This window comes from Echinops telfairi, unplaced genomic scaffold (genome assembly GCF_000313985.2).
Source record: "Echinops telfairi isolate 266 unplaced genomic scaffold, ASM31398v2 ScPeMD7_31;HRSCAF=116, whole genome shotgun sequence".
NCBI classification, from domain to species: domain Eukaryota; kingdom Metazoa; phylum Chordata; class Mammalia; order Afrosoricida; family Tenrecidae; genus Echinops; species Echinops telfairi.
Window position 1 is genome coordinate 54,702,156 of NW_022103928.1, and position 13,374 is coordinate 54,715,529.

At 38.3% G+C, this 13,374-nt stretch overlaps 1 pseudogene; it reads left to right on the forward strand.

Moving 5' to 3' along the window:
* The first annotated feature begins 121 nt into the window (after nucleotides 1-121).
* Nucleotides 122-996, forward strand: LOC123521664 (annotated as a pseudogene).
* The last annotated feature ends 12,378 nt before the right edge of the window (nucleotides 997-13,374 follow it).

Sequence of the window (13,374 nt, forward strand, 5' to 3'; positions counted from 1 at the left end):
TAAGAATGTACCATCAACAGCTGCGGAAGCGCTGAGAGAGCTGCGGCGAATCTGTCTGGGGGACTCTCAGGCCTGGGGATCACCACCATTTGACTCTGCACTCCTCAAAACCTCCAGCACTATGAGGAAGCAGGACGATCGGGTGGCCTTTATGAACCCAATAGCAATGGCCAGATCAAGGGGTCCAGTCCGGTCTTCAGGGTCACCGAAACAAGATGATCTGAGTCAACCAAGGCCTACGTCGGAAGAAGGGAAAGAACAGGGTTACAAAGCATAGACTGGATTTGAAGGGGGAAAAGAATGAATAAGAACTGGAAGAAAGAAGTAGGAAAACCCAGGGAGAAACTGCTGAGTGGAAATGAGAGCTCATCCCAAAAGAAGACAGAGAAAGAAAAAAAGGAAAGAAATCTGGTGGGTGTTCATCTTCTTCTTCAAGCTCTGAATCTTCCAGCAGTTCTTCAGTTCTGAAAACGAGGATAAAATAAAGGGGGGGGCAGGGGGAGAAAGAAGATGAAGTACCATTCACATAAATCCTTATCAGAAACGGATTGAGACAGTCAGGGGAGCTTTCAAAAGGAAAAGAAGTTGAAGTGCAATTGAGGAAGCAATGGATGTGAAGGGACTTGGCAAGCAGAGACAACTGTGTCCTGAAAATAAGCCTTTATCCAGAACATGTGCAAACGTGCTTGACACGCTGGATGAATGTACAGATTGTGATAAGAGATGTAAGAGCCCCCAATAAAAGTATTTAATGAGAAAATAAATAAATAAGCATTTATCATCTGAGTTCTTGTCAGAATCCAATGATATTGAGAAGATCTGAGCAAAAGAGAAGAAGCAGTGAAGAATGAGGAAAAAGAGCAATAGAAGGAAAAGAAACGTAGGAAACACAGTAAGAAAAAGAAAAAGAAGGTGGCAAGTTCAAGTCCTGATGTTACGAAAAAACAGGATTCTCTTAAAAAGACAGTGCAGTGCCTAAGAAAATTTCAACTGTGAGAAATATGATCTATTGACTACAATGCATGAATTTTCTGGTTTTAAAATTGTTCCTGGAATTGTAATAGCCACTCCGACGCCGCTGTGTGAAAGGCCCATAATTATAGCCTGATGCTTGAACATCATCGCTTTTGCCTCCTTTCCAGTCCTTAACAGCTCTGGAGGTCGTGCACTGACTGCAGTCATACTAGTGGTTAAGGTATTTGGGGATAAAGTGAGTTGGTTTTTTTTTCTGGACTGGAAAGATCTAAGTCCATGGAAACTGAACGTGCACACATCTCTAAGATGTGTTCAGAAATGTCCAGCTGACTCTAGTTATTAGCCCTTTTTAAGGAGGATTACGTTGAAATTTCAATATCCTTACTCTGTAGATAGACATATCTATCCCCCACCCCACCCCCACCACCCCCGCCTGTGTACTTTCCTCTTCCTGGGAAAGGAGCTTTTGGGGAGGGAGAGGGTGCTTTGCTCTCTCTTTAGCTAGTGGAAGAGCAGGCCTTTGATCCTCACCATCCTGTTTTTGTGGATGCCGCAGCAATGCTTCCCGGGGAGGGCAGAGCTGACTCCAAGCAGCCTTGCTCTTTACTGAACTTAATGGCATCCTGGGAGTCTGTCTGTGCTGCTTTGAGGGAACCAGAGAAAGCCATCTGCAGCATGAAAAAAAAAACCCAAAACTCTGGAATTTACGTCCCCTTTAATAATAGCACTAAAATGTGATATGTCATTTGAATTAATTTTGAAAACACTTTGGCTGGGGAGAGTAATCATTTCAAATAGACACGGGTCCTTTTTGAACTTGACAGTTTCAAGATTCTAAACTGCATGTTTTTTATACTGTTCAATTTTCACCAGCTATGAAACCAGTAACCATGCATCTTGACTGCATGTCCAATCAATTTCAGACTGAAGATGTTGGTAGAATTCTTCACTTCTTCATCAAAATCTTTGATAGTTGATGCACAAATTTTAATAATAGTTGTATTGATTGGATTTCCTTGAATGCCGGTAGATATAATCATATCACAGAAAGAATTGCAATTCAAGGTAAATCTTGAAATGTCCTTTTTTCATTAATGCAATGCCATTCCTCTTGATTGGGTCATTCTTAGCATAGTAAATCATTTGATTTTCTGATTCAAAGTGGCCAATCCCAGTCCAATTCAGCTCACAAATGCCTAAAATGTCCATTTTTCTGTTCTATTTCATTTTTAGATTCATATCTCAAACATTCCAGGTTATAATTATTAATTGATACGTACAACTGTGTCTTCTCATTTTGAGTTGTGTCCCGTCAGCAAATGAAGGTCCCAGAGGCTTTACTACATTCACAGCATTATGGTCAATGCTACATTGAGATGGCAGCTCTTTCTGAGAGATCTTTCCAGTGCCTCCTGAGCTGAGGGGCTCATCTTCTGATATTATAGCCAACAATGTTCTACCTCTTTTCGTGAAGTTTTTAGTCTATGACAATGTTTCAATTCTGTCCATAAGATTTTCAATGGCTAATTCCTACAAGACAGACAGCTTATACCTTCTTCATAGTCTGTTCTTAGTCTGTAAGCTCTGCTGAAAATTTTTCACTTTGGGAGGCCTACTAGCATTTGAAATATTGGTGACATATCTTACAGCAACACACAAGCCACAACACTACAACAAACTGATAGATGAGTGGTGGTTGAGGAGAGTAAGAGTTTACAATGCACTTGGATGTGCATGTATTTTTGTCCATTTTCCTGTATAACTTCATTTCAAAGTTTTTTAAAGAAAACTAGAAAAATGTAAAAACTAATTTTTTAAAGAAACTGACATTTATCATTTATCAAATACTTTCTCCAAATAAAATGCCAGAACAGAAACCTTCACTCAAAAAATCTATCAAGCACTGAAGGAAAAAAATGAGGCCAATCTGACATCAATGCCTTAAGAAAATATAGAAAGAGTGAGACTTCCCTGTTTGTTTTAGGAATTCAAGCCAGAGAAACCATGATGCCAAAACCTGACAAGATTATTAGAAGGATAGAAAACTAAAGCATAATAATCCCACTAAATTTAAGACCCCAAAATCTATAACAAAGGCTAATAACAAACCAGAAACCTATTTAAGAGATAGTACATTGTGATCAAATGTTGTTTCTCTAAAAATACAAGATTGTAACAATTAAAAACTGATCAAGGTAATTCACCATATCTAATAGAGTCATGATTCTGATTGGGTAATTATGTGGTTATATCAAAATTAGACAGTAGAGTCTTTGACAGCATTCAATTTGCATTCATGATCTTAAAAACAAATGATATCAACAAAATATAACTAAAAGAGAACTTCTTTAACCTTACAAGAGAATCTACCTTTTTAAAAATCCTTATTCTAATATGAAAGCTTAATGATGAAATAGGAAACAGTTTCGCCCATAATTTGAATACAAAACAACATGACTAATCTCACTTATTATTTTATTATTATTATTAAATACTTTTATTGAGGGCTCTTACATCTCTTATCACAATCCATACATTCATCCATTGTGTCAAGCACATTTGTACATATGTTGCCATCAGCATTTTCTTGACCCCTTGATATCAGCTCCTGGTTTCCCCCCCACCCTCAGGAACCCTTGATAAGTTATAGATTATTATTTTCATATCTTACATCGTCCTCTTTCAACCTTTACCCACAGGGGCCCTATACAGTACAAAAGGCAAAAATAAATAAATTATATGCATAAGCATTTCAAGTGAAGATGCACAAGTGTTTTTATTCAAAGGTAACACAGTGGAATGTGCAGAAAAGCCTTGGTCTTCTATGAAGAAGTTACAGAACTATTATGTGAAATGTGCATGGTTTCAGAATGCAAGATTACATTATAAAATAAATTATATTTCTATATGCTAGCAAAAGACAATTATAAAATAAAATCAAAGTATGACTCTAGTAAAAATAATATCACAAAATAGCATGAAACATTTATGTAACTATTTTAACAAAATTTGTGTAATACCTCCACAAAAAAATCTACAAATAACTGGAGGGTGGGGGTAGAAATTAAAGATGCAAATAAACAGAAATCTGCAATGTCTTTAATCAGAGGACTCAGTGTTGTTGAGATGTCGATTATTCTGAAAGCAAGCTTTATTATTGCAAAAATGCCAGATCCTCTCCCTAGCGCTAGAATAAAACTAAAAATACCCTAAGAAATGCTTTTACAAAAGTGAATGTTTTATTTGCTTTACAGGGGTGAGGATACCGGCCCGCAGCCGTGTAAGGCCAGAGACAACACCAGTTACCGTCACCTAACTCTCGAGAGACGCAGTTCCTACCACCCAATTAGAGGTGAGTTCATTAGAAATGTGACCACTATGGCCTGAGAATTATTTCATTAATATTCAAAGGGACTCTGGCAGAAAGTTTTCCCACACATGGAAATGGGATAGAATTTGGTTTTCCTCACCATTTCATCGAATGAAGGGAAATAAAAAAATATTTTCATACCAGAAATACTAGCTCACTACCACCAAATCCATTCTGACTCATAGCGATGACCTTATACAGAAGGGAGAGGGGGGAGGACTTCAGCGCAAAGCCAAAACTAAACTCACTGCCCACTCTTGCCAACCCGATAGGACAAGAACTGCCCCTGTGAGTTTCCAAGACTGCAATTCTCTACAGGAAGAGAAACCCAAGTGGCTGGTGGTTTCAAACTGCTGACTTTGCGGTTTGCAGTCCAAAGCATAACCTCTATGCCACCAGCGTTCTTTTTTTGCCCCGCCCAGATGCTTGGCAGTCACTGGTCTCCACACTGGACAGTATAGCAGGGAGGCTCTTGTTCTTTCCCAGGACTTATAAGAATAAGCTTTATTCAGTTCATAACAAATACTCCCAGGTCTTGGCTAACAGTTGTAAACTATCTACTTTCACTCCAAACACGCCAGAAACTAAAATGAATCATATTGGACACATAAACCTTTCAATAACTTTTCAACCCATTCCTCATGCACTTTGCTGTAAATCTAGTCAACTTTTTGTCCTCAAATTATTTTTAATAATAATTCCATTAATCCCTAATTGCTAAGGGGAAAGCACAACAGCAAATCAACTAATCACAAGCTAAACGATGGAGGGAGAAAATGCATGAAGCCCCAGCAATTTACCAATCCAGACCTGGTAAACAGTTACATGTAATACTAATCAAATTCCTAGCTGGCTGATTGGTAGAAAGTGACACACTGATTTTAAAAATTATATGGAAATATAAATGACCTGCAAAATAAAACAATTTCATCAAAGAAAAACAAAGTTGAAGAACTTATTCTATTTGAATTCCAGTCATACTAAAACCCTAGTAATCAAGAAAGTGGGGTATTGACATAGAAAAATGAAATCAATCAATAAAACAAAAAAAACAGAAACATGAGTCCAATAACGGACCCAATCATATACATTCAATTGATTTTTTGCAAAGGCATTAAAACAATTCAATGGGGAAAAGAAATGCTTTTTAAAAAAATGTAGTAGGCAGCCATCTGTGGGGAAAAAGTATATGAACATACATATTTACAAAAATTGACATGGATCATCGATCAATGCATAAAAGCTAAAGGTGCAAAGGGTCTACAAGATACCATGGAAGAAAAATATCCATGCCATAAATCAAAGTGCACCTACTAGAGCACCCTATTTACATGAAGTTTCCAGAAAGGCAAAACTAACTGATGGTAGCCACTGACAACATGCAACATGGAGGCGTCGAAAAGTCTAGCATTTGGTCTGTACACTGAAGCAACCATTGACTAGCATTTGGTCTGTACACTAAAGCAACCATTGACTAGCATTTGGTCTGTACACTGAAGCAACCAAAGAGATGTTGACATCAACGAATTCAGAACCCGGGCTTTGAACACTTACAACAACCAGAGACGACATGCTTGACGAAGTGAGACACTGATGCTCTTTGGTAAGGAGTGAGCCCGTTTCCATTTTCCCATTCCTTGGCTAGACCACAGCTGCAGTTATGTTTCTTTAATATGGCACTTTAGGTGCATAGACAACGAAGGGAAAACACAAGTGTATTAGATATCATTAAATTTCTAAAAAATATGTTCATACATCAGAGTACTATCATAGCAAGAAAAACGTGGAACAAAACTCAGGCTTACTGGTCAGACAGAGACAGGTGGAGCCTCAAGGTTGTGGCCTTCAGTTATCCTTTAGGTCTGAAACTGAACCCAAATGGTTGGACTAATCAGCCATTCAACCTCAAAAGGACTGCAATTACACAAGAACAAAGTTCAGAGACGTAGGAAAGAAGGAGAAATGGAAGCAGAAGAAAGTGGAATCCGTGATGGACCATGGATGGGATTGTCATGGGTCAGTGCAAACGACATGTGTGTGGGTGGCTGACTCTACAGCTGATGATCTGCTCTGTAAGCCTTCACCAAATTCACAATAAAAAGCTTTAAAAATAATAATCAAGCATCTGAGTTTTTTGAAAAAGAATACTACCATGAAATTAAAAACACAACCCACAGATGGGGGATATTATTTTAAAGTAATAAATTTGATAAACCAAAATCCAAAATATATAAGATGGACAAAAGACTTAAATAGACAATTCTTCAGCAACCATAAGCAAATAGAAAATGAATGCCTCAAAAACACTCAGCATCGTTAGTCAAAATGACAGTGAGGTGCCACTTCATACCTACTAGGATGACAATTAGCAAAAATAAACAATAGTAAGGATGTGGAGAAAATCGAACTCATTCACTGCTGGTGGAAGTGTAAAAATAGCACAGGCCGTGTGAAAACATTGTGACAGTTCTTCAGATGTACAACAGAATTACTGTGTGGCCCAACAACTCTATTTCTGTGTATACATCCAGAAGAATCAAAATCAGACACTCTAAAAGAACATACGATCATATGTTCATAGTAGCGTTATTCGCAATAGCCAAAAGTGCCCACCAACAGAAGAATGGATAAACAAGCAATAGAACAGTATTTAGCCATATGAATGAAATTGTTCTAATACAGCTACAGTGTGGAAGAACACTGAAACTATTAAGCTATGTGAAATGAGGCAGATACAAAAGGACAAATATTGTATGGTTTCACTTAAATTAGTGTAGAGCAAGTGAATTATTTCTGGTAGCCAAAGTCTCTGTAACTCCCACCAAGGCCTTTCCCTGCATGGGTCTGGGTCAGAAGGCGGGGGAAGGCACTAACAGGATTCGCCTGTGATTACTAACAGGCTCTATTGGATTGCAATCCTGCTGGGTATAAAATGAGCCCTCTGAGAAGCAGGAGCCCCTGCCCCTTACTACCAGCAAGAGCCCAGAATGGATCAAGTCCTCTGGCCTGGAAGATCCATGCCAGTGAAGCTCTTTGATCCAAAAGACCACTGTGACATTGGAGGGGCAGCAGCACCAGGAGTCAGAGCCTGAGGCAGAGTGGTGAATTCTCGGTCCACAGAGTAAGTAAAGCTGAGTGCTTTAAGACAGGAGGCCGACTTGTGAAATGGGGTGCCTCTGGACTCTTAATTGGAGGAGTTGGACTTGCTGGCCTTCAGGGGTGGAGCTCAGTGCCTTCGGGCAGAGGCTAACTGGACTGGGCACTTAACAGGGGGTTCTGGGTTCGCTGACCCATGGAGCTTAAGCTGAATGCCTTCAGGTGGAAGCTGAGAGTGATGCTCTTTGGGCATTTGTGAGCAGCACTGACAGAACGTTATAACGTGCCTTGACTGAGCATTTCGACCTGCATTGTAGCCTGGTTACTTCCTGGTAACTTCTACCTGCACTGTAGCCTGGTTACTTCTACCTGCACTGTAGCCTGGTTACTTCTACCAGCATTGTAGCCTGGTAAACTTTCATCTTGAATATTGCCTCTGATTCTCTAAGTGGTCATTGCAATACATCATGGACTTGAAGTAAAAAAGCGAAGTATTTTGTGAGAGAACTCAATGAGGTGTCTAGCTTAGACAAAATCATAGAGACAAAAGCAGATTAGTAATTACACAGGGGCTAAGGAAAAGGGAAAAGAGGGTATTCCGCTTAATGTGTACAGGATTTCTGTTAGGGATGATGAAAAAGTTATGTAATCAAATAGTGGTGGTGGCTATACAACACTGTGAATATATTTAATGCTACTGAATTTTACACTTAAAATGGAGAGTAAGAAAACCTAATCTATATTAACGGCTAGCAAAACAGTGGTTGCCTTGTGTTGGAAATAGATTGTGGATTGACAGGAAAACAAACCCAAAAAAGAACAAATGATCTCTCTAAGGAAATGTAAATGTTCTGTATCTTGAGTTCCGTGTGGGATATGACAGTCTATTCATTTGTCAACACTCATCAGGATAATTTTTCCCACAAAAAGTAGTTCGGTTAGGATGTACACTGGTACAGATAGGAACTGGAAACACAGGGAATCCAAGACAGATGAGCCCGTCAGGACCAGTGGGGAGAGTGGTGAAACGAGGAGGGTGGAGGCAGGGTGGGATTGAAAGGGGGAACCGATCACAAAGATCTACATATAACCTCCTCCCTGGGGGATGGACAACAGAAAAGTGGATGAAGGGAGACGTCGAACAGTGTAAGACATGACAAAATAACAATAATGTATAATTTATCAAGGGTTCGTGGTGGGGGCGTCAGGGAAAGAGGGGTAAAAATCAGGAGTTGATAACAAGGGCTCAAGTAGAAAGCAAATGTTTTGAGGAGGATGAGGGCAATGAGTGTACAAATGTGCTTGACACCATGGATGGATGGATGCATTGTGATAAGAGTTGTGTGAGCCCCCAATAAAATTATTTTTTTAAGTAGTTCTGTTTTTTGAAAAGAGGGTTCCAGCTATCCCTCCGTGTCTTAGCTACAATGCATATAAGAATCCTGGTATGCTGCTGCTATTGTGACCAATAAAGAAGGAAACATCAGGAGAATTGTAGACTTCAGACTTCACAACATTTAGTCCCTGGACAGCCTAATGACAGATCACAGTCGGAAAAAAATAAAGCTCTATTTTTAAATCACTATTTAAATCATAGCTTTTGCATTATAGGGAGTCAAAATCACTCTCTAATTAATAAAGATAACTACAAGAAAAGATTAGCACTTGATTTTTAAATGTATACTAAATAAAGCTGGAGATTCAAAGATATGTTAAAATAATTAATCTCATCAATCGGTTGAATGAGAAAAAAAAAACACAAAATCATGTCAATGGTTGCACTACTTCAATATGCATCAGAAAGGCAATTATAAAAACTCAATAACCTTTATTGCTTTGGGTTTTTTTTTATATGAGACTAGAATACTTTGTCCAACGTGATCATCAATATACCAGTACATCTCAAAGCAAAAGTCAACCACATGTTGAAAAATTAAATAGAAGAGTCTTCGGTGTTAAAAGTAAGTAAAAGCATGGATACGCCTAGAATATTTGGATCGGTATTACCAAAGTATGGAAAAAGGTTTGCGACTTTCAAGTTTCTGAAGAGGATTATTTTCCTGGAAGGGAACTTCATTGTGAGGACAGACACACTGCAGCAGAAAAGCTTAACCCTCTTTGTTGCTGATGTCTCCACGGCGCACTCGCATACTCACAGAAAAAGATAATTCTTCCTTGCCAGACTTGAAAGATGCTCTTCCTCTAGGTTCCATGTCCGCTCCATAGGCACCTTCCAAGGAAGAAACCACCTACGCAAAATCAAAGCAAGTTAGTACTCTCCTAATTTAAATTGGTTATAAGACCTGTAAAGTGTCATTTAACCAGCCATGCCAGTCTTTCCATTGGTAAAACTTTTTCTGCAAATATCATAAACTTTCCTTTCCCGGTGCTCATATTTCACCTAATACCCCCTGAAAAACAGCTCTGAGCAACAGTCTTGACGACTGGTATGCCTTAATAATAGGGAGGTGCCTGGAGCCCTCATATCTCTGTGTTGACAGGTGTCTAAAAGTGTGTGGGGTCTGTCCATGAATGATTGAATTATCATTTATTACCAAAGGGTGTTTTTGCTCAAGTTCTGACTGAGTTCCCTTTCTCCTCTAAACAATAATTTAAAAAATAGATGGATACCCCAAAGTGATACATTTTTAAAGGAAATCCTCTGAGCTAACCCCTTGTACTTAACTGTATTCATTTTATATTTATGTTCTTGTGGGTGTCAATTGGTACTTAAATACATTTACAGCTCAATCCTGGCTCATTGTGAAAAAGAAAATCCCAAAGAGAGGATTTTGTCAACACCAAGAACTAGTTCCTAAAGTGGAAAAAAGGGTTAATGGAACAGCCATGTTTCCTTAGAAAAGCCTGGCTTCAGACCTGGCCTTTGTATGGTAGGGAGAACTTGGATTCAGAAATGTAATCATTCCCGGAATTGATGAGTGCCTCGCTGTGTCTACATAATTTGTTGTTTTCTTAATAGCTTTATTGACTTGTAATTCATGTATCACATAATTCAATGATATAAAGATATTAGCGTAGTGTATTCATCACCACAATCAATTTTAGAACATTTTCTTCATTCTTGTATCAATAATTACTAGCTTCCTCCCTTCTCACATTCTAAGAAACTATTCATTTAGTTGCTGTCTCTAAAGATTTACCTATCTTGAGTTTTATAAAAAGAAAACAAACCCACAACTTCAGTAGAATAAAACACTGAAGAACCACAATCCAAAAGATAGCAGAAATAAAAATTAGAATAAGTTAAAAATGAATCAAAAGGGAAAACAAATGGTAAGATGTTAAATTTTAGCCTAACAATATCTGTAGTAAGCCTCTTTCCAATGCACTGTGCCTGGGGTCAAGGTTAATCACATAAAACTTATGTGATTAAAAGTTATTTATTAAAGGGTCGCGGCATTAGGAAGGTTGAGAACCACTGACATAAATGAACCAATGGGATCCAATGGAAGTGTCGTGCATGTGGAGGCTCTACAAATGGATTTTGGGCTTTCACTGTCATCCACCACCTTCTGCAAAACAGGTGCTCAGAATTTAAGTTCTAATGCAGCACCCACCCACACGCCCCCACCTTCTGATTTTGCATTTTGTTGTTATTTCTTTGATCATGCTAGTGTATGTGCTTCTTCCATGGGGACTCAGGTGGCACCTCACTTAAATGGTCACTTGTTTTAAAACAAGGTTTTAAGACCCAGACACTATTGTTTCTGATAGCCGGGAATCATCCGATGGCTTCACCACCCTTTGCTATAGCACTCATATCCTTAGGGATGACTTCATCAGGGCAAGGATTGAGCAGGGTCACATTATAAGAACTAGTTCTTCTTAGATTAGGGCTTATCATTAATTTTGATCTCAAAATCCATTTGTATATCTACAGTTTATGTAAGTCCCTAGTCCACTTTAAAGACAGCATTATTTGCTTTTTAGAGAAACAATATAAGTAATCCCAATGGGACATTTAGTAACTCTATTAATAATATCATTGATTTACCCAGCTGTATAGACTTTAAAATACTATTGAGAAAAGGAAACTATACATAGAGAAAAAGCTTTTTAGACTAAATTATATGGATTGTTTACAGATTTAAAATAAGTTTATGAACACTGTTTATGAAAACAGTGAGGGTTGGACACAAGGCAAACATTTCAATAATGCTCATTCAATTCAATTAAGGCAGAATGAGTCTGCAGGGCTAAGACATATCAGAAAAAGTGAAGAGATTATGAAAGCAGCAAATATATGGTAGTCTTAAATTGCCAATTATTCAGAACCCTCAAAAGCAAGAGATTTGAACCAAAGTCCAATGACTTCCAAATCCATCACCTTGAGATAGCAGTCTGCTGCTGTTTCTCACACTGGGAGGACATTTCAGTGGTGAGTCCCAAGGAGTATCTCAGTTCTTTTAACCTACTACAGGTGTGTGTTTAAAGTAAAGGCTGGTTTCCTTAGTGGAATTTCCAAATTGGACCCTACTGGTGTGGCCTCTGAAGAATGCTATACACCACAACAAGACAAAATCCAGGTGACCTATAGCATGTGGCCTGGGTCACCATTGGGTGAATGAAAACTCTGAAATTCATGGTTAGGAACATAATACAAGGTGGATTTTCCCATTGGGATCTACATAAGTAATGTTAAGCATTTTCCCAGTGGCCAATTGCCCTTCCTGATTTACCCACCAACAGAAGTAAAATAATTGTCTCAGACATAGTCCCTCCTCCTCTGGTCTTGAAATTCATAGAACGGCATTATAGGAGTGTCTATTGACTTGGGGATGAGCATGGGACAATGCTATATTGTGCCTACATTATTTGTATAAACAATCTGATTTATGCTGAATAGCTGCTTTCCGTCTGATAGTATGTCTGGAATTTTAGGACATACGAGGCAGGAAGTGTAGACTTGACCACCATCTAGTAAAAAATCTTAAAAACTGAACACTGAATCTCTAGTGACCTTCCTTGGCAGACAATATTTCACAAATGTTATCACAATTCAGCTTGGGAAAATCAGGATGTCCTATGGGACTCTAAAGCTCAGATCTGGAGGTATTATTGGATATCCCTAACACAAGAACCAACAAGCTTCTTACCAGACTCAGATGTTTGGTAATTTTCCTTAGCAATTCATCTTCTGCTATTAACTCCTTTGTTCTGCTCGATGGAATAGGCAAAGCATATCTTACAATGGATTCTCCGGTAGGCGGAGAACCTAGGACCATTGGTTCACTTTTTTCATGTGCCAGTTTTGCACCATGTTTTTCCTTCAGTTTAGGTGACATTGATGAAACGAGTTGCCTTTTTTTATTGTCTAATTCTGGAATCCCTGCCGATTTGGTATTAGTGGAGGACAGATGTTTTGCTCGCTTCATTTTGCTCTTGATTCAGCTTCCAAATTACAGATGAAAAAATGGTATTCCTTCCTGCAAATAAAACATTAAGAGAATCAGAGCAAATACCACAGAATGTAGTGATTCACCAAAACCAAATTTGTGCTCATTAAATTCATAGTCTGTATATCTGTTTTTGCTGTTTTGATGCTTCAGGGATTTATTCAGAATAAACCTTAACACTTCTGGAAGCTACAATAACACTTTTTATTCTTTTTAGTTCTGATTAGTGAAGTGAGACAAAGAAAAATAGAATGCCGTTTACCAGAGTGCCCAAATTACATCAAGAAGTCACTTAAAACAAGTTTAAAAATAATAGTGGAAACCTCCATTATTCTAGAATCAGCACACCCTTTATATACATTACTATGTCCACCTTATGTGTACATAGCATAACCTGAGAGAAGTTTAAGCTTAGAGAAGTTAAGTCATTAGCCAACAGGCACACAGCAAAAAAAGTGTCAAAGTTGGAATTTCAACATTTTGGAAACAAACCTTGTTGGGTTTTTTATTTTAACA